General features: G+C 35.9%; 1 long non-coding RNA gene across 1 annotated transcript; it reads right to left on the reverse strand.

Moving 5' to 3' along the window:
- Positions 1-27,260, reverse strand: LOC134736536 (uncharacterized). Its single transcript, XR_010120630.1, has 3 exons — positions 27,220-27,260; positions 27,064-27,135; positions 1-696 (listed from the first exon to the last, which is right to left on the reverse strand). It is a non-coding gene; the product is annotated as an uncharacterized lncRNA (long non-coding RNA).
- Between the last annotated feature and the right edge of the window lie 151 nt (positions 27,261-27,411).

Genomic DNA, 27,411 nt, shown 5'->3' on the forward strand with positions numbered 1-27,411 from the left:
CTGATGAAGTGTGGAATGGCTTCCATAGACTGAGGGCTCCAGAAAATCCAATTTGACATAATCATGTGATGGTGCTGCCCTGTTCTTGCAGCTTTAGGTGGGTGAGAGGCAGTATTGCAAAAGGGAAATGTTGGGAACCTCCCATAAAGGAATCCTTAGTTCCCTCGGACTACCAGGACAAATTGACACAAATTTGTCAGCTTAAAATAACAGACATGTATTCTCCCACAGTTTTTGAGAGCAAAGACTACACTTAAGGTTTCATCAGGATTAATTATTTCTTGGGGACTCAGAGAGAGAATCTATGTTTCTCTTCCAGCTTCTAGTGTTCGCCAGCAATTCTTGGCAGTTCCTTAGCTTGTGAATAAAGCACTCCAGGCTCTGCCTCCATTTCCACATGGCTTTCTGCTGTGTGTGTCTCTGTGTCTGTCTCTGCTTCCTCTTCTTATAATAACAACACACATTGGATCAGGGGCCTCTAGTCCAGTATGACCTCAACTTGATTACATCTGCAAAGACCCTGTTTCCAAATAAAGTCACATTCACATGTGCTAGGCGTTAGGGCTTCAATGTATCTTTTTCAAGGAATCCAATTCTTCAGCAGCAATGTTGATGGTATCTTTCACTGTTTAGAAAGCAGTAGAGTCCACTGTGGCAAACATCCTCTGGGGACAAATGGTAAATGCCATGTAGCAACTGGAAAAAAAAAAAAAAAAAAAGTAAAGAAAATCTTCCTTTCCTCTCTTTTTGTTTCCAAACTTGAATCTCTAAGGAAGATTCTGATCAAGATTTTTGGGAGCTGATATATTATGTTGAACCATATAAAACTGCTGTTTTGTGAAGCTAAAAAGTTTCATATAGACAGTTTCTTGTTATTCGACCGAACAGCAAGTAAATTAAGAGGCAGAAAATTATTTCAGATTTAGAATGTGACCATTTTTATGACCCCAGATTGATATTCTTACATTGCAAAAAATAGAGGATTGAGTGACATGAGGTAAATGACTACTTTTTAACCTGAAAAACAAGTTTAAATATAGTCCATGATGGAACTTCCCCTTATACGACGTTTTAAAGATTTATAGACAAAATTAAGTCATGTATATTTGATAGCTGTTTCAAAACTGATTCTATTAGACAACACACTTTTGCTTCTCTGAGTTAGGCCTGATGTGAATAGATGCATTTTTGACAGTGTAATTTTTTTCTCTAAAATGACCAAGAGTAAAAGCAAGGTGAGTTGAAAGGATTTAAAATCCTATATAAGACTGTGAATTAACTTCAGACCTCTTTAGTGATAAGCTACATATCATTCTATTTATTTACCCTTAGGATTCTCATAGTGATTATTTTTCCTCTCAACATTTATCTAAATTGAGTAGCATCAAATTTATTTCTGATCGCTTTTCCAATTTTTGAAAGTAATTTATATTCTAATACTATTTTATAGGGAACTGGCTAGCCCAAACACTGTCCCTCTGGATTTGCATTGATATTGTTTTGGAATTTGTAATGTCATCTTATAGACTTGACTTGATTTGATTGCATTAATTTAGTCCTAGATCTCACTACATTGCTGTTTCTAGCAGCTTAAAATGTATCACCAAAAATATTTTCATATAGTAACTTAGATTTGTATGAGAGGATTCACTCATGAAACAGTCAATGTAGCCAAAACCTGTTTTTGAAAAATATTCCTTTGATGTCATTACTTTATCAGTTTAGTGAACAAACTTTCATGCAAAATTCACTGAAAAGCAATTGACAAGATGGTAACTGAGCAAAATATGGGTTACACTGATACTAAGATTTGATTCTCGATTTTGATTGTGCATACTTTTGACAGTTGTTTATAACTTCCTAAGAAGATGTGACCTAGAAAACAAAAGTAAAACAAACAATAGAGACATAGTAGAAAAAGTCAGGACTGAAATTCTGCAACTATGAGAATATGTCATCCTATATGTTAAATAAGCATAGAGTTCAAACATATTTTTAGCAAAAAAAATTGCCTTACGTTTCTACTAAAAATTGAAACTATCAATTATCCGTTAACATTTAGGTGTTTCAAAAAAAAGCAAAACAAACTGAAATGTTTTGTAGAGAGTGTTCAGTGATAACCTGCTGCTTACTCTGTGCATTTAAATAAATTTATATTTTATTGCTCCTTCAGTTGCACATTCCAGCAGCTTGACTTTGAAGTGTGTTACCAGGAGCAAGGATTTTCATTGGGAAGTGCCTGGAGGCGACATAGACTGTTAGTTATAAATAAGAGAAGCTATGTGATTCTGACCTCATCAGACCACTGTGGACAAACGTATCTTTAGCCACAGTTATTTTTTCTTTCCATCTGATGCTGATCTCTATGCATATTTTTAGTAAAATGATTGAGTAGGGGCAGAACTGTTTTTCTGATTGACAAGTTAGACAAAATCCAAAGCTGAAGTTCATTTAAGGGGCTGTCTGTGCATCTCTTTTGAAAAATTAGACAGTGGACTTAGGACTTATTTTCTCAGAGTTTATATCCTTAGGTTAGATTGCAGAGTAAATGACAGGCTTTGCTTATGTGCTATGTCTTTATAGCAGTATCTACAAAATCATTTAAATGTGCATGTAACAGGGACATAATTTCCCCAGTGAGAGATTACAAATCACTAGGACCATTTAATTAGATCCTTGGTTTTGAAATACTATCTGTTGCAATACTGAGGGGAATTTCTATAAAAATTATTTGATGGAATTTTCAAAATACCATATGCAAAAGACAGATTAAAGGGGGGAAATAGAGACAAAATAATGTACCTTTGATTTTCTAGGGAAAAAGCCATCATTACACTTCTCAGTTTGATAGCAATAAGAGGTAACACCTTTGTGATATGAAAATGCCTACATTAACAATACTGAAAACCAGATTGACTAATAAGGTGTTACTCCAGAGGAAACAACCTGTTATTACCAGAATTGAAGTGCTTCAGAGGGCTGTCTGACACTTGAGACTTTAGATCAACCTGATAAAAAGCTAAGGAGCTGCTAGAAATTAATGGTGTCCTACTATGGTCAATGGATTTTCATGAAGAGTTTTCTCTCTGATCACGTGAAAATGTTTTCTATAATTGTTACTCAATTAAAATGCAAATACTTTTATAAACTATACGCATGAAAGGCATCTTTTCATAACTAAGTAAGACTACTTTTGATAGTTTTATTATACACGTCTTTGTATTTATGATGTGAATTCGAATAGTTAACATTTTAATTTATTATTTTAATTTATTTCCCAGTGGTTGTTGAACAACTTAGAAAATTAAATTATGCTTCACTGTTTACATTCTGAAATAGATATTTTGGAAGGAAGGATGGTTTTAATCAAGAAAAAAAAATCCTCTCTCTCTTTTTTTAAACTTAGTGCCTGGAGTACTGTTGAAGCAGAATAACTCTATAATAACATCCTTGTTGAGTGGGAACTTGGTTTAGATGGGAACCAGGGATCCACCGTTCCCTGTTAAGTGAACTTAGACAATTCACTTAACTTCTCTGAGGTCTAGCTTTACTCTTATAAAATGAAGGTATCAATAATAAACTACTTCAAAGGGTTTTGTGAGATTTGAATGAGTTTTGTAGGTAATGCATTTAGCCTACCACACAAAAGACATTCGATAACATGTTGTTTTATGTTTATGTAAGGCAAGCTATGACATGGTCACAGTTGTTTGGCATCTAGGAACTAGACTATGGAGACACTGAAGATAATTGGCTGTCCAGCTATACAGTTAACACTGATTAATCAGAAGAATGACGGTGACTCAGTGGAAATTAATTCATCCTCCCATCTCACTAAATTATCGCTGTCATTTTCTTACACATATTTACAAAATAAATGATTTTAGGAGCAAAAGGGTGGTTTAGTATGCAATGCAAAGTTTTAATATTTTGTAAAAAATTCCAAAAAAAAAAATGCCAGACAATAAAGGCCACTGAATCACATAAAGGAAACTTGTAGAGGAAGCTAATATTTTCACTGTGAGTGTTGGTTATTTGAATACATTCTTTACAACATTTGTGGAAAGTCTTTTCCTGAATATTTTCTGCCTTTACAGTTTGTCTCTGAAATCCAAATTATCTTTCAGATATTTATTTCATCCTTTACATAATTTTAACACTTTCCCAACTTTTCTTCTCTATATAAAATTTTCATATGATTTTCCCAATGGTTGTCAAATCTACATCATATTTTCCTCCAGGCTTTTTTTTTTTTTTTTTTTGGTGTTTTCTTCTTTCCCTCTTTTTCTGAACCTAGCTAAGATCTTTACTCAAATTCCAAGCCTTCTTTCTCTTCCAGCAGTAATTATTCTCTGTACCATCCATTTGGTCACCTCATATAATCTTTTAGAGGATCTCCCTAAATATCATCTTATGCTATTCCTTTTTGCTGATCTTTACATGCGTCTTTACATCACACATACTGCCTGACACATTTCTGTACATGTAATAAGAGGGCAGCATTTAATGTGTTAAATAGCCTATTCTAAGGCATTGAAGGCATGTGATTGAGGAGAGTTGGAAGTAATAAGAAGATAAATTATTTTTTTCTTAGTGTAATCATTGATTCTACATTTTGAAAAAGGGAAGATATATATTTTATTTTGTTTTCATAAATAGGTCAGAACTAAATCCAGTAATGTCTCTAGTTAACATCATGAAAATCTTTGAGTTTTTTTAGGCATCAGAAAATATATTTGTTATTGACATATACTTACTGAGGAGGATAACAAGGACGATAAATTTCCCCTTTGTTTACATTTACAATTTTACTCTGCTTCATTGTACCTTTTTATATTCATTAAGAAGACAGTGGCAATGCCATCTGGTTGGAAAACTGAGAACAATTTTTCTAAGTTGTTGATTTTAGAGGTGAAGAATATCAATGTCACCTTTTGAAAATAAAGGTTTGAAATGTATATAATTGCTAATAGTGGAATAGTAAAATAAAAGTCAGGAAATTTGATATTTGTGGCCTAGATTTTATTACTTTATCTTTGAAACACACAATTCTCAAGGGGAAGACTAATTTCTTAAATTCGTGATTGGATCAGAAGGCTTTTGTCAGATGTACTGTACTCAAACATTCAGACTCATACCATCAGTTTGCTGATGCCATTGGAACAAAAAACACCTGCCGCTCCTTGTCAATTTTCTTCTATTTACACTTTATCTTATTGAACTAAATGTATTTCTGTAAAGTACTTCAAGTCCTTTTGGAAATTATGAAGCATAAATGAGTCGACAGGCAGAAACAGAAATAGGAGAAAATAAATGGAGGAGAGGCAGACATAGTCCGATAGAAATGTGAATTCCTGCTGCATTTCATAAGGTTTATTTGACAAGGTTGTTCGAGAGTTGGTATTCACTATTGTAGTCTACCCAGTAGCTGTGATACTTGAAGCTGTTGATATATCTTCTATTTGTAGTTTTTTAAACATACCATATCATCATCCAAGAGCCTTTAAAAATATTAATGGAAACAGCAAACTAGCAATGCCAAAGTCATATACCCTGTTACAAAATGTCCTTGATTATACATTTGAGTAGTATCAATAATAGTAGGACAAACTAGGAGCTGTTTTACTGCTCTTAAATCTTGCTTTGATAGAGGCTGTCACTACTATAACATATTCAGATACTTTCGCTCCAATTTTCTTCTGTCAGTTCTTCCTTCTTATGAATTTATACACACACACACACACACACACACACACACACACACACACGTACACGAGAGCAGCTGATTATTCCCCAAAGAGACCTAAAATATACTTAAAATTGAAGATAGGCCATTTTTTGTCAAAAGCAAAAATGTTATTAGAAACAAGTTCTATCTACTATTATGTTAGTAATTACCATAATAATAAGCCCATGAGAATATATAAAATTAAAGCCTAATATTTTACATTGCCAATCCTTATAATCTCCACAGTAAAATTATGTGTATTTTGAGTTCTTGAAGCAATAAATTCCTGTAGGCCTGGCCTAGAAGATTAGATAGATAGAATAGTCAGGTTGATATGTGGATAAATACACATGCACACACTTCTATACATAAATGTCTTCAAACCTGTAAATATATAACATTTTAAGGGTCCATCTTATCATCCCTATTTCCTTATTGCATTTGTTGTGGAAAATGTAGGTTTTCATATTAAATGCTAGTTGCTTTCTGAATATTCTTTCGATAAAATATAATTCTCAAAGCATTGTTTTTAAGTTAAAATTATGAAAAGAGTATAGCTTATTAGAGAGAAAAGATGAAGAGTATAGCTAAGAATGAAAGAAGGCTGGGAGGCTTTGTTTATTTATTTGTGCTTTATTTTTATGGGAATAAACAGTGACAGGAATGCTATAACATGAGGCCCTAATGTCTTAATTACACATAACTATCGTCATGACTTTTCTTCACAGAGTTGCCAACCATGTAACTGGTTGAAGGGCCATCAGATAGCACCGGATTTCAGCAGAAATTTTAGTACTATCTGGGCTAAATTTATTTCTATTCCCTTTGTTTCACTGCTAGGGTACAAATCTAATTGCTCTAATCACCCTCTGATAGAAAATGTTCAATTGGTCTTCACTGACAATAGAAAGAACTCTGAATTTGTCAATATGCCTCACGTGCCTGTGAAGATCTAGTTCATGTTGATGTCTGAGTTATGTATCTTGACTATTCCCTGTCTACTCTGTATTCTAGCCAAGCTAATATACTTTTATTTCCACCTAACAGATGTATCTTTCTCTCATCTCCATCACTCCCCCCACCTCTCTCTCTGTCTCTCTCTCCCCACTTCAGATATTTGCATATGCTATTTCCCCAGGGAGAGTTGATTCTCTTCCACTAACAAGTGTTTTCTTCAACTGGCTATTAGTTGCTCATCATTCAGGTATCAGTTTAGTTGTTCTGTCCTCCAGAAAGCCTCATTTCCAGAACAGTCTCATTCTTCCACATTATATTCTGTAATGGTGGAATTGTGAGAGTCCTGATCTGAATTCCTTATAAGCCTCCAAATTAATGAGTGTATTTGGATAACTCTTTAATTCCCAGTCCCTAGCAGATTGCATTAATAGTAGGGCATATGTAATAAATATTTGTTGAATAAACAAAACCCACCAGCTCCTTGGAAAAATGCAAAAGTATATACTTAGCCACTAGGTAAATTTAGGTAGTATTCATTTAATCAGTTAACCACTGGTTCTTTCAATAAGTATTTTTGGAATAATTTTACTGTTTCTGCCACACAGTCCGTTGTTTGTAAGGGTTTGACCACCTTTGGTTATGAAAAGTGAGAACAGCAGGCTACTATGCATAGGAACATAGTTTTAGGTTGCTTGGAAGTATTAGGGACATTTTATGTTTTATGTAATAGAAAAAATATTTTTAGGTTATGATTACAAAGTATTAATAAGTAGTGTTAAATATTACATGATATATATAATATAAACCTTAAACATATTAATTTAACTCTTTGTTATTTTTCACCTTTAAAGCAATAATTCACTCATCTACTGCTCTCCAAAGGTTAATGTATTCATATTTGTAAAGGGAAAATAATCACTTACGTTGTTCAGTGTGAAACTTGATCTTCTATTTAATGTTCAAAATCCTCAAATGCAGAATGAAATACCGGTGTGCATTTTATGGAATTTGATATTTCAAGGAAATGAGTGGACTCTAGAGCATTCATTTGCTCTAATTACTGTAAGAGATCTTTGTCTTCGTTTAATCGTCCAACTTTAGAAATTCATGGAAATACACTATAAAAAGCAAAATAGCAAGAGGAAAAATAGTTTAATAGGAATGGGCTCTGGCTAGAATTGTGGTTTTTGGAATAGTACATTAGGTTTGTAATCAATTATGGATGAAATATCTGATCCATATTTTTCCACATCATCGACTAGCACAGCATCTCTCATGCCAAAATTGATTATGGAAGTAGCACCTCTTCTGTCATAACTGTCTGGACCAGGAAGAGTATGATATCTGCAGAAGAGCAATTAGCATTAGAAATCAGTCATTCTGAGGCTGTTTTCCAGAGTTCATCTAGAAAAAAATAATAATCCTCCCATTGACTCTGGATATGGGTGTGTGTATGCGTGTGTGTGCACACGCACACACAACCATACACAAGCAAACTGATATTTATTTGTGCTCTGTTGAATTGAAAACCTGACATTTTCTGCTTGTGTTGAAAGCAGAACAAATCAGTCTAGTTAATCCCTGTAAATAAGAATGTGGCATCCCTGTGAAATGGGAAAACATGCAGTTTGGGAGTATTTTTCAAGGTTAACAATCCCTATTAGCATATATGGATTTATTAGCTGATTGCCTATTTAATGCAAGCCTACTATGGTGTTTTCATTGCTCCTCTTTAAATATCGCACAGTTATACTTTCAAATTTTACTTCAATTGTGTGGGTTTTTTTTAAAGAATAAATATATATTTGGTCAAACAAAACAGCATCCAAAAAGAATGAATCTTTCCAGAACTAATTTGATACTACTAGAGCTAAGAAGATAAATAAAATATCTAGAATATTTCTAAAATGTAAGTTAAATCTATAAAATAATATTGATAATATAATTTCACTGAGTTTATAAATGAATCAAAGAAAAAATTATAATTCATGTAATCTGAACTATTTAGCAATTATAATTCTGTGGAAGGATGTATCATTTGCACAGGCCAAATTGCTAAAAAGTAGGAGGATTTATTCTTGTTGATTCTTAGATTTAGACAAAAAAGTCACAAAGTTCAAGAAAACTATTCTTTGTTGTGGGTTTAATACATATAATTAAATCTTTCACAATCATTCTTTCTTCTGACAAGAACTAGATACATTTGTTACAGTTTATAATGATAAATGTGAATGATGAAAACAGATATTGAAGAAACTGACACAGACCAAAAGAAAAACAAAAAAAAAATCCAAATGCATTTGCAGCTTCTTAACCTGCAGAATATTTAACTTCCATTAGACAAAAGCACTGTTCTCTAAGAACCTACAATTGGAAGAAGGCAGATAAGAGACAAAACCTCTTATCCTCTTATTGCTACCTACATCATCAGTGTGTTCTAGGAGTCGCACAGACCACTGGGATGGGGCTTCTGAAGCAGGAGAGGTCCCTTCTGGTTAGGTCAGGGAAAAGTCTATGGCAGGAGTGGTTCCTCTTATGCCACACTTTGTAATGATAATGGTTCCTACAGTTTCTGCATTCTACCTGCTGCATCAGCCTTCCTTGGAATAACTCCAGCAATTGGTGCCTCTAATAAATGTCCTGTTTTATTGTTCAGGGGCTACCACTACTATCATGTGAACACCAATTAAAAAACATTTGTTCAGGATTCCCAGGCAAGATGGCCAAATGGGAACAGCTCTGGTCTGCAGTTCCCAGCAAGACCAACGCAGAAGGTGGGTGACTTCTGTATTTCCAACAGAGGTACCCGGCTCATCTCATTGGGATTGGTTAGACAGTGGGTGCAGCCCACAGAGGTCAAGCAGAAGCAGGGTGGGGTGTTGCCTTACCCGGGAAGTGCAAGTTGTTGGGGAACTCTCTCCCCTAGCCAAGGGAAGCCGTGAGTGAGGAACGGTGCAATCCAGCCCAGATACAATGCTTTTCCCACTATCTTCGCAACCTGCAAACCAGGAGATTCCCTCGAGTGCTTATACCACCAGGGCGCCGGGTTTTAAGCACAAAACTGGGCAGCCATTTGGGCAGACACCAAGCTAGCTGCAGGAGTTTTTTTTGAACCCCAGTGGTGCCTGGAACACCAGCAAGACAGAATCGTTCATTTCCCGGGAAAGGGGGCTGAAGCCAGGGAGCCAAGCGGTCTAGCTCAGTGGATCCCACCCCAATGGAGCCCAGCAAGCTAAGATCCACTGGTTTGAAATTCTCGCTGCCAGCATAGCAGCCTGAAGTCCACCTGGGAAGCTCGAGCTTGGTGAGGGGAGGAGCATCCAGCATTACTGAGGCTTGAGTAGGCGGTTTTCCCCTCACAGTGTAAACAAAGCCACTGGGAAGTTTGAACTGGGCAGAGCCCACCTCAGCTCAGCAAAGCCACTGTAGCCAGACTACCTCTCTAGATTCCTTCTCTCTGGGCAGGGCATGTTTGAAAGAAAGGCAGCAGCCCCAGTTAGGGACTTACAGATAAAACTCCCATCTCCTTGGGACAGAGCACTTGGGGGTGGGGGTGGCTACAGGCTCAGCTTCAGCAGACTTAAATATTCCTGCCTGATGGCTCTGAAGAGAGTAACAGATCTCCCAACACAGTGCTCGAGCTCTGCTAAGGGACAGATTGCCTCCTCAAGTGGGTCCCTGATCCCCATGCCTCCTGACTGGGAGACACCTCCCTGCAGGGGTCAACAGACATCTCATACAAGAAGAGCTCCAGCTGGCATCTGGCAGCTGCCCCTCTAGGACAAAGCTTCCAGAGGAAGGAGCAGGCGGCAATCTTTGCTGTTCTGCAGCCTCTGCTGGTGATACACAAGCAAACAGCGTCTGGAGTGGACCTCCAGCAAACGCCAGCAGACCTGCAGCAGAAGGGCTTGACTGTCAGAAGGAAAACTAGCAAATAGAAAGCAATAGCATCAGCATTAACAAAATGACAACCACGCAAAAACCCCATCCGAAGGTCACCAACGTTAAAGACCAAAGGTAGATAAATCCACAAAGATGAGGAAATACCAGTGTAAAAATGCTGAAAATTTCAAAACCAGAATGCCTCTTCTCCTCCAAAGTATCACAACTCCTCACCAGCAAGGGAACAAAATTGGACAGAGAATGAGTTTGATGAATTGACAGAAGTAGGCTTCAGCAGGTGGGTAATAACAAGCTCCTCTGAGCTAAAGGAGCATGTTCAAACCCAATGCAAGGAAGCTAAGAACCTTGATAAAAGGTAACAGGAACTGCTAACTAGAGTAACCAGTTTAGAGAAGAACATAAATGACCTGATGGAGCTGAAACACAGCAAGAGAAATTTGTGAGGCATAAACAAGTATTGATAGCTGAATTGATCAAGCAGAAGAAAGGATATCACAGATTGAAGATCAGCTTAATGAAATAAAGCACGAAGACAAGATTAGAGAAAAAGGAATGAAAAGGAACGAACAAAGCGTCCAAGAAATGCAGGACTATGTGAAAAGAACAAACCTATGATTGATTAATGTACCTGAAAGTGATAGAGAGAATGGAACCAAGTTGGAAAACACACTTCAGGATATTATCCAGAAGAACTTCCCCAACCTAGCAAGACAGGCCAACATTCAAATTCAGGAAATTCTGAGAACACCAGAAAGATACTCCTCGAGAAGAGCAATCCCAAGACACATAATTGTCAGATTCACCGAGGTTGAAATGAGGGAAAAAATGTTAAGGGCATCCAGAGAGAAAGGTTGGGTTCCCCACAAAGGGAAGCCCATCAGACTAACAGTGGATGTCTCTGCAGAAACCTTACAAGCCAGAAGAGAGTGGGGCCAGCATTCAACGTTCTTAAAGAAAAAAATTTCAACCCATAATTTCATATCCAGACAAACTAAGCTTCATAAGTGAAAGAGAAATAAAATCCTTTACAGACAAGCAAATGCTGAGGCATTTTGTCACCACCAGGCCTGCCTTATAAGAACTCCTGAAGGAAGCACTAAGTATGGAAAGGAAAAACCAGTACTAGCCACTGTAAAAACATACCAAAATGTAAAGACTATTGATACTAAGAAGAAACTGCATCAACTAATGGGCAAAATAACCAGCTAGCATCATAATGACAGGATCAAATTCACACATAACAATATTAACCTTAAATGTAAATGGGCTAAAAGCCCCAATTAGAAGACACAGACTGGTGAATTGGATAAAGAGTCAAGACCCATCAGTGTGCTGTGTTCAGGAGACCCATCTCACATGCAAAGACAAACATGGGCTCAAAATAAAAGGATGGAGGAAGATTTACCAAGCAAATGGAAAGTAAAAAAAAAAAAAAAAAAGCAGGAGTTGCAGTCCTAGTCTCTGCTAAAAGAGATTTTAAACCAACAAAGATCAAAAGAGTCAAAGGCATTACATAATGATCAAGGGATCAATGCAACAAGAAGAGCTAACTGTCATAATATATATGCCCCTATTATAGGAGCACCCAGATTCATAAAGCAAGTTCTTAGAGACATACAAAGAGACTTAGACTCCCACACAATAATAGTGAGAGACTTTAACACCCCACTGTCAATATTAGACAGATCAACGAGACAGAAAATTAACAAGGGTATTCAGGACTGGAAATCAGCATTGAACCAAGCAGAACTAACAGACATCTACAGAACTTCCCACCCCAAATAAACAGAATATACATTCTTCTCAGCACCACATAGCACTTATTCTAAAATTGACCACATAATTGGAAGTAAAATACTCCTCAGCAAATGCAAAACAACAGAAATCATAACAAACAGTCTCTCAGACCACAGTGCAATCTAATTAGAACTCAGGATTAAGAAATTCACTGAAAACCACACAACTACATGGAAACTGAACAACCTGCTCCTGAATTACTACTGGGTAAATAACAAAATTAAGGAAGAAATAAATAAGTTCTTTGAAACCAATGAGAACAAAGACACATGTACCAGAATCTCTGGGTCACAGCTAAAGGAGTGTTTAGAGGGAAATTTATAGCAATAAATGTCCACAGGAGAAAGTGAGAAAGATCTAAAATCGACACCCTAACATCACAATTAAAAGAACTAGAGAAGCAAGAGCAAACACATTCAAAAGCTAGCAGAAGACAAGAAATAACTGAGATCAGAGCAGAACTGAAGGAGATAGAGACATGAAAACCTTTCAAAAAATTAATGAATCTAGGAGCCGTTTTTTTTTTTTTTTAAAGATTAACAAATTAGATAGACCACTGGCCAGGCTAATAAAGAAGAAAAGAGAGAAGAATCAAATAGACACAAGAAAAAATGATAAAGGGGATATCTCCACTGATCCCACAGAAATACAAACTACCATCAGAGAATACTATAAACACCTCCTCACAAATAAACTAGAAAATCTAGAAGAAATGGATACATTCCTGGACACATATACTCTCCCAAGACTAAACCAGGAAGAAGTCGAATCCCTGAATACACCAATACCAAGTTCTGAAATTGAGGCAGTGATTAATAGCCTACCAGCCAAAAATGCCCAGGACCCGTTGGATTCACAGCCAGATTCTACCAGAGGTACAAAGAGGAGCTGGTGCCATTCCTTCTAAAACTATTCCAAACAATAGAAAAAGAGGGACTCCTCCCTAACTCATTTTATGAGGCTGGCATCATCCTGATACCAATACCTGGCAGAGATGTAACAAAAAAAGAAAATTTCAGGCCAATGTCCCTGATGAACATCAATGTGAAAATCCTCATTAAAATACTGGCAAACCAAATCCAGCAGCACATTGAAAAGCTTATCCACCATGATCAAGTCGGCTTCATCTCTGGGATGCAAGGCTGGTTCAACATATGCAAATCAATAAACGTAATCCATCACATAAACAGAACCAATGACAAAACGCACATGATTATATCAATAGATGCAGAAAAGGCCTTCAATAAAATTCAACACCTCTTCATGCTAAAAACACTCAATAAACTAGTTATTGATGGAATGTATCCACTTTGGGAGGCTGAGGTGGGTGGATCATGAGGTCAGGAGTTCAAGACCAGCCTGGCCAACATAGTGAAAACCCATCTCTACTAAAAATACAAAAAATTAGCCAGGCGGGGTGGCAGGTGCCTGTAACCCCAGCTACTCAGGAGGCTGAGGAAAGAGAATCACTTGAACCCAGGAGGCGGAGGTTGCAGTGAACCAAGATTGCCCCATTTCACTCCAGCCCAGGTGACAGTGTGAGACTCCATCTCCAAAAATAAATAAATAAATAAATCATTCTACCACAAAGCTACATGTACACATATGTTTATTGCAGCACTATTCACAATAGCAAAGGCTTGGAACCAACCCAAATGCCCATCAATGATGGATAATCACTGGATAAAGAAAATGTGGGACATATACTCTATGGAGTACTATGCAGCCATAAAAAACAAAGAGTTCATGTCTTTTGCAGGGACGTGGATGAAGCTGGAAACCATCATTCTCAGCAAAGTAACACAGGAACAGAAAACCAAACACTGCATTTTATCATTCATAAGTGGGAGTTGGACAATGAGAGAGGGGAATATCATACACGGGGCCCTGTCGGGTGGTAGGGGGCTGGGAGAGGGATAGCATTAGGAGAAATACCTAATGTATATGATGGTTTTATGGGTGCAGCAAACCACCATGGCACATGTATACCTATGTAACAAACCTGCATGTTCTGCACATGCATCCCAGAACTTAAAGTATATTAACAAAAAACAAAAAACATTTGTTCATTTTTGTGTTCAGTTCAGGAACTAACATACTAATATGCAGCCGATATTTTTATTTTGTTTATTTGTTTGTTTAAATCTTCAACAATACATGCTTTGCTTAATTATCTTTGTTACCACAAGATTTATGTCTGTCTGTTCTACCTGTGCTTCAATGTAAGTAAGGCAGTGGCTGAGTGTAACAAACAGTGCTTAACAATTGCTAATTTGTATATTGTATTTAAAAATAAACCTTTCACTAAGATTTTATGGATAAAAAAATTCACATGTGACCCTACTAATTTTTGAAAGCCAACAGAGACAAATAATTAAAAAACACTATGACAGGCTTTCCCAAAATTCAAAGGAGACTTTTAAGACAGTTTGTTTCCCAGCTGTTTTCATGACGTGATATGCTAAGTGGCTCTAATCACAGATATAATTAATAGGCACTTGTTATTTTAATCATGAAATTAAAATAACTATTTTGTTTATCATTTACCTATTAACATTTAGCGCTCTTTGATGGCATGGATCATCATGCAGAGATGTTTTAGGTACAGACTAAATGTAAACATGGGTCTGAGGGGTCAAGATCCAAATTATCCACTTTTGGTTTATTGGCCACATAGTTGTATCAGCTTTTTATTGCTGCTGTGACCTACTACCACAAACTTAATGGCTTAAAACAAACCACCTTTATTATCTCATAGTTCTGAGTTCAGAGTCCAAAATGGGTCAGTGAGCTTACTTTTGGGGGCCCTGAAAGAGAACCTGTTCCTTGCCTTTTCCAGCTTCTAGAATCTGCACGCATCCTTTGGCTGGTGGGCCTCCATCTCTTCTGTCTCTGCTTCCATCTTCATATCTTCTTTTCTGACTCTTAACCCCCTGCTTGCCTGTTATAAAGACTTGTGATTACGCCATTCCTATCCAGAAAATCCAAGATAATATCCCCATCTGAAGATTCGTAATCTAACTAGACCTGCAAAATTCCTTCTGCCATATTGGGTAACATGCTCTCAGATTCCATAGATGAGAATGTGGACATTTTTGAGAGGCCATTATTCAGCCTACCCCAGTTGATGCCTTTTAGGTTCATGGGTTTATTTAGGAAAGGGAGTTCTCCCAGGTGAAGTTCACTCAGGTGTCTCTTTTGTTAACACTTGCCCTGTGAGCTCTTCTTAGATGAGAGACATCAGTAAAAGGGATACAAATGGAACCAATACTGCTTATCTGGAAAATTCATAACCATCTGGGCATTTATTTTTAATTTGAATAGAAGGATAAATGCCACTCCAGTTAGATCTTTATTTAGTCATGTTCGCTCTCACATTGTAAATTTCTTGTGGAACAAATAGCCAAATTACCTTAAGGCAATTTTTTTGAAGACTGGGCTGAAAGAAATGAGTCAGAAACTCTTAATTTTGCTGCTTCTTTCCTGAGGTCGTCATAAGTTGTTATGAATATAAATTAGTATACAGTTTCTATAATCAATTTGATAAGGAATACATAGAATAAAAGTATTAGCAATATCTCTTGTAAACCTAAAGTTCTTCTTTTGCTTAAAATGTTTTTTTTGCCAATGTCAGTAAATCTCTTCATGACTTATATTTATATTTGATTTAGTAAAATTTATGTACATGCAAGTTAAGCTGTTTATTGATCATTTGAGTTTCTGTTTCCTTTCTGTTTCTTTGTTTTTACATGACAACTTTCATTAGTGTTGGGAATCATAAAGTCTTTTTAATAGACTGTTGTAAAAAGGCCTCTTCTTACAAGAAGTTTTTTTCTGTATTTTATCTCCGTGCTCTATGATTAAATAAATTTAAAGAAATAAATATTTCCCTTGTCTTTTAACTTCAAGAATACAAATAGGAAATATCCTTCCATTTGCTCTGGTGAGAACTATAGGAATATTATATTAATATTTCAAATTATGCAGTAGGTCCTCAAATAATACTCTTTCATTCAGTGTCATTTATTATGATGTTGATGAGAAAAGAAAAAACAATCACTTCTAGGCTGGGCCCCTTGTGTGGAGTCCACATGTTGTCTCCACATCTGTGTAGGTTTTCTCCCAATTCCTTCCACTTCCCAAAGATGTGCTTGTTAGGCTCACTGCCATGTGTACATGGTCGCTGGGAGTGTGGGTGAGGGTGGGTGAGGGTGAGTGTGAGTTGCCCTGTGATGGGAGGGTGTCCCAACAGGAAAGATCCCACCTGAGGTCCTAAGCTGGTGTGAAGGGCTGTGGCCAGCCTCAACCCTGAGCTGGAATGAGCAGGTAAATACTTATCTTGTTTTGATTAATCTTTCTTAAATATATATAGAGAGAGCGCACATTTATTTCATTGTTTAATATTAGAAGTGCCTTGGTCTCTACTTAGAAGTTTGGTGATGTCTTTGTGACCAAAAATATGCCCTAAGAACTTCATTTATATCAATTAGCCTATGAGAATATCGGTTTCATTAAACATTGTTTGGCATAAAGTTGCAGTTTCCAAGGATCTATTGATGATGTTAAGTGAGGAGTTACTGTGTAATTTTCTTACTTTTTATTGATTTATTTTTATTTTTGGTAGAGATAGGGTCTCCTTATGTTAACCAGGCTGTTCTCAAACTCCTGGTCTCAGGCAATCATCTCACCTTGCCCTCCCAAAGAGCTTGGATTACAGGTGTGAGCCACTGTGCCTGCCTCATGATATTGATATGGTTTGGCTGTGTCTCCACCCAAATCTCATCTTGAATTATAGTTCCCATAATCCCCAAGTATCATGGGAGGAAGCAGGTGGAGATAATTGAATTATGGGGTTGCTTTCCCCTCTTCTGTTCTTGTGATAGTGAGTTCCACCCTGTGAAGAAGAATATGTTTGCTTCCCTTTCTGGTATGATTGTAAGTTTCCCAAGGCCTCCCCAGCACTGTGGAACTGTGAGTCAATTAAACCTCTATCCTTTATAAGTTACCCAGTCTTGGCTATGTCCTTATATACAGATATAAAGTAAAATACTTTTCAAAAAAAGCCACATTTTTCTAAGCTAAGGTTAAATTAACATTGCATACATTGAAAGTGCATATTTCATTTAATGAGTATTATCATTAAATGTTCAACATTTCCCTCAAATCTTGAAATTGTAAAAGATACATTTGGGAGTGGTCATGTGACCTGATTGTCTTGTGCTAGAAATATAGAAATAGCATTTTCAAATAAAAAAGATGCATTTTCTCAAATACTTTGTATTTGCCTTAATCAAAATGTGAAATATGCTCCACTTGATCCTTTTAAATTGTTTCTATGACATTTGCCACAGTAGTCATTAAATTAGATAGTAATAGACGAATGTGTATCGGGATCCTTTCCATTTTGCAGAAATAAAGAAAGTGTGTTGGCTACTTTTCTGCTTTATGAGCCTCTGCAGGAACAAATGTGCTCATAAAATGTACATTAAGAGTTCTTCAATTATATTCCTATTTCCTTCAGCACCCTAGCCTCTTAATAAGCTTTTTCAGGAGTTTCTGGTCTATATTCATTTAATTTCTTCAACATTCCTCATAAGCTTTCATCATGATTTAAATGAAATCCTCTTACAAGGTGCTATAGAATTATAACCAAGTGCATTCACTAAGTATAATTCTGTTCAGGAGCTTATTTCTCCACATTGGAAGAAAAATTGGTTTGCGTTTCACATCTGACTTTTTTTTCACTTTTTAAGAAAACAATGAATTGAAGATGCATGCACACACGGAGACACACATGCAAATATAGATTTTAATCATGACATTTTCATACATTCTCAAGATTACCTAGTCTAACCTTCTCATTTTATATATTACAATCAAGTAAGCTATTCACGTACCTTTAGCTACGTGAGGGCAGGTATAACACTACAAGTCTGATCTGTTTACTCTCAGTTAAGTGCATTTTCTGGTATACTGTGCTGTCTTTTTGACAAAGTATACAGTGTACAATATAAAAGTTATAGGCTGAAAGCACGTAAGGAACCTTGGCTGGAGGCCGCATTACCTTTTTCTTATACAGAACTTGACACTTCATCAAGTTCCCACTTGAATTGTCATTGTGGCCTGTCACTTGCCTGACACATGGACAGCATATGCTTCCTACAGTATGAAGCCAGGCAGAATGATATTTTTAATCATTTGTATTTGTGTGTATGTGTACATATATGTTTATATCTGTGTGTATATATGCATATATATATATATATACACATAATGTATTATTTTATTTATCATTAGTACTCAATGCACAAGTAATGGATTCTATATTAAATAAATATTAAATTGATTATGATTATATTGCCATTTCTTGTCTTTGTTGTTCATTTCTTCAATGCTTGCTCACTTCTGTGTCTCAGAGGTACGATCATTTGAAGATCTGAATTTGTTCCTTGGACCTGTCTTCTTCCAGTATTAATGCTTTTTCACTAGTGTTTTTGTTTTCTTCTTCTTCTTTTTAACCTTTTACTTCCTTGAGAGATTTTATTCTTTTTCTTTTTGTATACTTTTGTTTGAGTTTTACAATAATCTCCCTAGCTTGATTTTAGCATGTATGAATTTTAGGTTGGAGTTCAAATATTTTAGTTTTTCTAGCAGTGGTAAAAAAAAAAAGTGCTTTTAAAAATTAAATGTTTACTCAGTCATTAGTAAAAAAAAATTAGGACTAATAAAATAGCACAAGGTTGATGGTGCAGCATAATATTTCGAATCAGGCATGAGGGGACATTTAAATCTCAGGTCTGCCAAATATTTGCAAGCAGTGTGATTTTGACAAAGTGACTTAACTGCTTATAATTTTGATTTATCCTCTATACAATGGAGACAATATCTAACTTACGAATGTATTATAAGAATTAATGAGACAACCTTTATACATAGCTTAACAAAGATTCTGGAACACATGATGTTCTAATTGCAGAATGACTATTGTTATTCATTAAATTATTTTAAAAAGCAAGAAGTTCTGAGGATTCAGATATTGTTCAACATAATTAAAGGACCAAGTAAAGGTTCAAAAAAAATTTAATCTTTTTTTTCCTCTTAAAACCTTCAACATTCTCTATTTTCAGAAGACATCAACATTTTCTCTAAAGAAATAAATAACTTTCTTTTCAACTTGTCTTCATCTACTTAATTTTCATGTTTTGCTACAAAGACTCTTCATAGATTGTAAAGAGATGCTAAATTTGTATTAATATTTGTGAGATGTGTAAGATCTTCAAAAAAATTACAACCAATCATTCCTCTAAGACTTTCTATCTCTCATATCCTGATTTTGAAATTGTCAAAGCACTATCATCTGAATATGTTATTGATTTATGTGTGAATCTGTTTTGTGTTCATCTCTCCCCAAAATTCAAGTTACATGATGGCAGGAATGTTACAGGTTTTATTCACCATTGTATCTCCAGTGCCTTGGGCTACGCCTGGGCCACTGTAGTTCTATATATATTCAATATACATATATATTGAATAAATATACATATGTATTGAATAAATATATATGTATATCTAGAATAAATAAATGAATTCAAATTGGCCATTTTGAGCATTAGATAATCCTCTACAGACATCTTACAGAGTAGTTTACAAGCATTGATTTCTCTGAAATGATTTAGATAAAACAGGGTTTCTCAATTTAAAACAATTCTTAAGACTTTATTTTTAATACATGCTAGTCATTCACTTTTATATCTTCCTGGAATTAAAATAATGATGGTGGTTAAATATCTGTTTGGTTATAAATATGTTTAAAAGAGTTTCTGCAAACCATTAAATCAATTTTTAAAATTACTGATAGATATTCTATCAAAACAAGAGTTGAGAAAAAGAAATTGGTCTTTTATCATAATAAAGTAAACAGCTAATAACTGTCTCAGATTTCATGTGTACCTAGTAGTTTAATTAAGGCACGTGGACAACTTCATTTTTAAAATATAGTCAAAAGTACTTCAGCTCTATGATTACTAAATAGTATGCTATGTCACTTCTCATTTTTTAAGGTACAGCATTGTTAGAGAATTTTTATAAAAACAGCCATCAATAATGATGAATTTAGATGCATCCCAAATGAGTTAATTAAAATGACAGCAGAATTTCACTTATGATCTTGCTGCAAATATTCATTCTGAACTTGAATATGTCACTTTTTAAAATGCCCAGTGTTCAACACAGCAGAAATTAAACTGAAATAATTAATGCTTTAAAAATGTTAAAAGGGGTAACTGCCATCTGCTCTCATTAGGGGTGTTAATATACATTAAATGCATTATATTATAAAATAGCAACAGCTGGCTATACAGGCCTTATTTTTTATGCATTTATTTATTTATTCATGTATTGATTTTGAGATGGAGTCTCGCTCTGTGGCCCAGGCTGGAGTGCAGTGGCACAATCTCGGCTCACTGCAACCTCTGCCTCCTGGGTTCAAGTGATTCTCCTGCCTCAGCCTCCCAGGTAGCTGGGATTACAGTCACCCACCACCACACCCAGCTAATGGTTGTATTCTTAGTAGAGATGAGGTTTCACATGTTGGTCGCGCTGGTCTCGAACTCCTGACTTCATGTGATCCACCCACTTCGGCCATCCAAAGTGCTGGGATTACAGGCGTGAGCCACCATGCCCGGCCGATTGTACTTTTAAAATAGAGATTAACTGGACAAAATGGTTTAAATGTAACAGTTGTTGGAATTAAATTGTACAATGATAAATGTGCTGAAGCTAATGAATTGTGAACAAATTTCCAAATTTATTTATAATTATTTTATACTTTTCATATATATAATTATTCACTTGGCTTCACATCAAATCATAAATAGATTAACCTAAAATATATTTTTAAAACAAAAATTCTGGACAACAACATTTTTAGGGGAGATATACTAAATTTGAGTTATGAAAAATGGAGTGTACATTTCAGATATTCTCAATTTTTACATTCATCAAAGGTACTTTTGTTGGAGTTTATGTTTTTGTAATGCATAACAGGTTATTATGAGAGAATGTGAGAATATCACTAAAAATGTGTTTTCCACATGTAATTTTTTATACCAATATGTGATCCAGGGTTATTTTATAATTTAATACTAGATATGATACAGTATAAGATTCTTCAATGACCTTGTTAAAGCTAACTAAAACTTGAACATTATTTTCAAATGAAAACATTATTTAATCATTTAAAATATTAAATCTGCTGACATATTTATCACCATTGTCATTGAAAAAGAGATTTATTTTCCTTTCATGTCATTCTCATTAACTTGTATAAGATATGCTTATATAACTTAACTCAAATGTAACAAGATTCTTGGGCTTTCACAAATGCAATTTACAGAAGAGCAAAAGATAAGCCAGTGCTCAGTATCATACTGAAATGAATCATCATTGATAACTGTACTTCTTCCTCTTTCTGCGTAGCTTTTTGTCTTTTTTCTCCCTAATGTACTTGTGGAGGATGAGTAATTTGAAATGAATTCTGTTCTAACAATTAGACATAGTGCTGTACTCTCATCTTCCTGACAAACTAGTGTCAGGCTGAATAGAGTGAAAAACTTGCACAGAACGAAAACTCTCTTATCAGGGGAATGTTTGGATAGGACCTCTTTGCTGCTATTAGCTGGGCAGTAATCTGGCGAGATGGGGGAGGGGAGAATAAAGCTATCTAGTGCTACAGCATATATACATTCTGTACAGATCCATCATTTGCCTAAAAATGCTGATAAAAAGGCAAAATACACACAATGCGTAGCAGAGAAACAGACAATAAATGGTAACAGTTACTGTTCTTTCATTAATATTTCTAATATGATAATTGCTATTGTTAATATGAATCTCGCCTTAACTACTGAAATTACCTCCTTTCTCCCCCAGTGAACTATCCTGGCTGTCCTTTGCCAGATGAACACTTGGAAATTAGAAACTACACAGAGTGTCATCTATAGTAATGGGTGGAACTCTGATAGATTCCTCTTGTTCCTTTGCTTGATAAATTTCATTCTTCCCCATTCCCTCAACATTTATTGATAGACACTGTTCTAGATGACATGGATGGATACCAATATATAAAGGAAATAATTCCAGTCTGAAATAAGCTTTGAGTGCAATACATACAATATTAATTACAACCATGGAATAGGTTAAGGACTTTTGCATTTGCTATATGCATGGCGGTGTGGGAAATCCGAGGAAGGAGTGTTTTACTGCTTGGAAAGATCAGCAAAGTCCATTTGGACTCCTGAGCGTGCAATAGAGGTTCAGCATTTGGATACAGGGAGAAGACATTCTTAGCTCAGTAAGCAGCAAAAGTAAATACAGGATAAGAAAGAGTGTGGCATATTTAGGGCATCCAGTGACTAAAGCAGTCAGTAAAGTGTTCTCTTTTCTCTTTCCCTTCTTTTAAATATTTCAATAAGCCGTTTGTTCTTATTTTCTGCCTGTGCAATTGGTCTGTAACTAACCCTGCTGGTACTGCTCAGAAACAGGTAACCTTCACATGTTGCATGCTGGGAAGACTGGAACTTCTAACGTTGAAGGGTGGTTCTGGCTTGATGAGAGTCTTAAGTTCTCAGGGATAGTTACCTACCACTGAGTGGTTAGAATGCTACTTTGCTCTCATTGATAATAGGAAATATGAACAAATGAGATCAGATATTTTAGGGGGAAAGATTGTATGCATTATTAAAATCTGGAAAAGAGAATTATCTCTTCATACTGCTTTTATAAGTACCTTCGGCTATTTATTTATAGGTTTCCTTGTGGCACAGTTCACTGAGGTAAGCACTAATTTCTAAAGGTGCAATTTATTTAGTAATGACAAAGATACAAATAATAATCCTGTCAGTGATTCAGAGAGGAAAATGGATACCTTGAGACAAGGCAATTGTACAATTCTCATGCTTGCAAAGAAAAATATTGCCATAATACCTTGGTAGCGGAAAGTTTAATTTCTAATTTATTTTCTAAATCTGACTTTTTAAACTGGGTCTACAGTAGCTATGTGATTGTTTGGAGTCATCATGGACAGTTCTAATTCTCTTCTGGTTTTGCACCCCATGGATTTAATCCAAGGATACTTTGAAGTCAGTTGGACATCCATATGCAGGTAATATGTTCCCTGCATTGATCACAATGCAGAATTGATTCTTATTACCTAAAGGAGAAATATATTCAAAGGGTTCAAGCAAAGCCGAAAGATTTATTGGTTTATTAAGGAGCTTCAGCAAAAAGCTTCAACATGCATATAATGATAACATGTTTTCAAAAGATGTAAGCATATAAATATTTATAGGGAAAAAGTTACCATATTCTCTGTTAGAAACAGGTATTGCGGTGGTGATTAGATTTTTTTGTTTTGTTTTTATGTAGACAATGCAGATTACAAGTGCCTGTATAATTTTTATTGGAAGGGAAAAATGATCTGGAGTTTCAAACACTGTAGCTTAGAGCAAGGGTTTGCAAACTATGGCCCACAAGGATGAATGTGACCATTGCTTGCTTTGTATGGCCTGTAGGCTAAGAATGGGTTTTACATGTGTAAATGGTTGAAAAAAAGGTGAAGAATATTTTGTGCCTTGTGAAAATTTTATGAAATTCACAACTTAGTGATCCTAAATAAAATTTTATTGGACTAGAGCCAGTTTCATTTGTTTGCATGTTGTCTCTGACTGGATTTGTGCTACAACAGCACTGATGAATAGTTGAGATAGAGACACGACGTTCTGCAAATCCTGAATTATTTACTATGTGGCCCTTTACCGAAAATGTTTGCTAACCTCTGCTTTAAAGTAAAGGAACTATATTCAAAGACACTCAAAATAGCTTAGGAGAATTTTTAAATGCAGTAACATTTATGTGACTTCATCTGATAAGTTTCAGTTAATGAAGGGAATAAAAGTATGAGAGCAAACAAGAAGAAAAAGATAATTTTCCTTTAATTCTCCTTTATTAAAAAAATGAGTATGTTTTATATTTGAGCCTGAGAGTTGATAGTTTATGGTTACAGAAACAGACAGGCTCATGTGAGTGGGCAAGCCCAGCATATGGATTTATCCAAGAACGGGCAGTAGGAATTCAGCACAAGGAGAAATATGCAACAGCTAGCAGATGGCTTGCATTAACAGCAGTAAGGAGAGACGAGGAGACTGTGTGCCGACACCCCTTTCCCACTGTCACCATCCAAAAAGCCAAGTACCCTACTTTTCAAAATTCAGACTTGCAATTCACAACTCTGAAGTGAGTGTTAGATCCTTTATAAATAGATAATAAAAATCAAACAGGTTAGCCTCCAAGTAACAAAACTAAATCTTCAGATAATAGATTCACTTTATCCCAAACTGAATTGCAATGCAATCTCCATAGTGGGGAAGAAAGACTTTCAACACTGATTACAAAGTTGAGAGCAAAAGTCCCTAAAAAAACAATGGACACTATATCACCTCACTACATTTGGCTACATTTGTTGCTACGGGGTTTGGTGACAAATGCTCTCAAATGGCTGAAAGTACAGTTAGCTAAATAAAAAATTGCCTTCTTAAAGAATCTACTTATCTTCAGAATAATATAAATCATATATGTATATTAATACAAATCAAATTATTCTGAAGATAAGAATATATAATATAAACAAGATGGTTGAGAAAAAAACTATCACATTAAATTTCTGTAGTAATTAGTAAGTAGAGTCTTTTGTTTTCTTAAAATCTGAAACGATATTTTCTGCTTTTCTTCTATGCTAAATATGAATGGAAAATTTACTATCTTGTAGGTAATTTATAGAGTTATACTCTGAAAGTTTTTTTTTTTCTTAACGAGGGTGTTAGTTTAGTTTCGATTAGTGACACGCCCCCCACCCCCCCTCCTAAGTAAAAAAAAGGGGAGGGGGTGCTGCACAAAAAACTCCTCCCAGTTACTTTTAGTTTAAAAGCTCTTCCTGGAAGACAATGGTCTGTTTTTTTTTTTTACTCCCTCCTCCCTCACTTTCCAAAATCAGAAACTACTTGGAAAATCTAAGTCTCTGGTTGCCAAATATTCGGTATTGTTTTTTTGTTTGTAAAATTCTACATCTCCCCTTTCCACACGTGTGCTCTTCTGAGCACAAGAATACATTTTATTGAAGCATAAGAGAAAATAATCTCTTATCTACTACTGCAGTGGGAGATGCCTTGGAGAGACACTTCCTAGCTTTATCTCCACCCCTGGGAACTCAGTGTCTGCCTGTTTGTAACCTGGGACTCCCTGGAGGATGACCTGTTTCATGTTGCTCAGGGTCACTCACTCCTCTGAAAGTGGTCAGCAACCACACCAAAAAAGCAAACGTATAGAAAAATGGAAAGAAGTCATGCTTTAGCTATGGCTTTAAGTAAGTAGTACTGTCTCATTATTAGATTATTTCACCTAGTTCATTTCCAATTTCTCTATAGTCCCAGATCCTCGTTTTGCATATTTTTGTAACAACTCAAAGCAGATTTAGAGGCATCAGGAAACAGCGGTGTTTCCACCTTTTCTGTCTGAGAGGCTGACTGGAGGCAATGTATTTGGAGAACTTTCAGTGTGTAAGGAGGGGTAAGATGGATGATTCACGGATACACACGATCCTTCTATTTTCACTGTTACATTTTTAAAAACAATTTACTATTTTTCTTTAAGCATCTTAGTGTTGGCTACAGGATTGAGGGTGTGGAGCAGTTTAATTGACTTTTTTTTTTTTGAAATTATGCTTCTTCTTGAGCAAGGGTGCTGGGTTGTTTTAGGATTTATTTCAGGGGTGGGGTATGTAGGAAGTAGATGGTGAACTCTCTGGGAGAGGGCTAAATGCTCTTCCCAAGCCACCTCCAGGCATTGCTCCTCTCAGCATGCAGTGGTTGAAAAGTCATTTTGTTCAAGCATTTTGAAAGCAAGAAGAATTATAGCTGCATTATGGTGATGTATCACTTAATTCTTTTATTTATTTATATATTTTTTAGACGGAGTTTCTCTCTTGTTGCCCAGGCTGGAGTGTAATGGCACAATCTCGGTTCACTGCAACCTCTGCCTCCTGGGTTCAAGCAATTCCCCTACCTCGGCCTCACAAGTGGCGAGTAACTGAGATTACAGGCACCTGCCACCACGCCGGGCTAATTTTTGTATTTTAGTAAAGACAGGGTTTCACCATGTTGGTCAGGCTGGTCTCGAACTCCTGACCTCAGGTGATCCATCTGCCTTGGCCTCCCAAAGTGCTGGGATTACAGGCATGAGTCACTGTGCCCAGCCCACTTAATTCCTTCCTAAGATATATGTATATTTTTATAGTTGGGAATTAAATCTATGCTGTGATGGTCTATTATTGGTTACATCCTCTAAAAAAATAATTTCTGTTACCAGGACCACATTGTATAATTCTTTAGTATGTCCACCATGCACAGAGATTTAGAAGATTCGATTTCACAAAGAGCTGCGGAAAAGTTCAGTGAAATAACTACGTCAGTAGTGACGTTACGGCATTAATTGTTCTTTATTCCTTACCTGTCTGACATTGGTGCTGTGACTCTTCTCTCAGACTTTTTTCATTTAATCTGCAGACTAAAAAACATATTAGACATCAAATTATAAAATTAAGAATAATAAACACATGTATCACTTACGCTCATTAGGAAACAGAACATTTTGTGTATTTGACGCTCCTGTGTTCTCCCAGAGTCAATCCTTCTTTGTCCCTAGTAAAAGAAAAACTTCAGCTGAATTAAATTTAAGAGTTAAATAGAGCAATGAATGCTTCGTGAATTGGACAGCCTCCTGACCCAGAGTATGCTCAGAACTCCAGTGCAGCCACATGGTGGAAGAAGATTTATGGGCAGAAAAAGGAAAGTAGCCTACAGAAAACAGAAGTGAGGTACTGAAATACCCAGATTGGTTACAGCTCCACGTTTACCTTATTAAGAATTGGCTACATTTGATTGGCTGAAACTCGGTGATTGGCACAAGTGTAGGCT

Source organism: Symphalangus syndactylus, chromosome 4 (genome assembly GCF_028878055.3).
Source record: "Symphalangus syndactylus isolate Jambi chromosome 4, NHGRI_mSymSyn1-v2.1_pri, whole genome shotgun sequence".
NCBI classification, from domain to species: Eukaryota; Metazoa; Chordata; class Mammalia; order Primates; family Hylobatidae; genus Symphalangus; species Symphalangus syndactylus.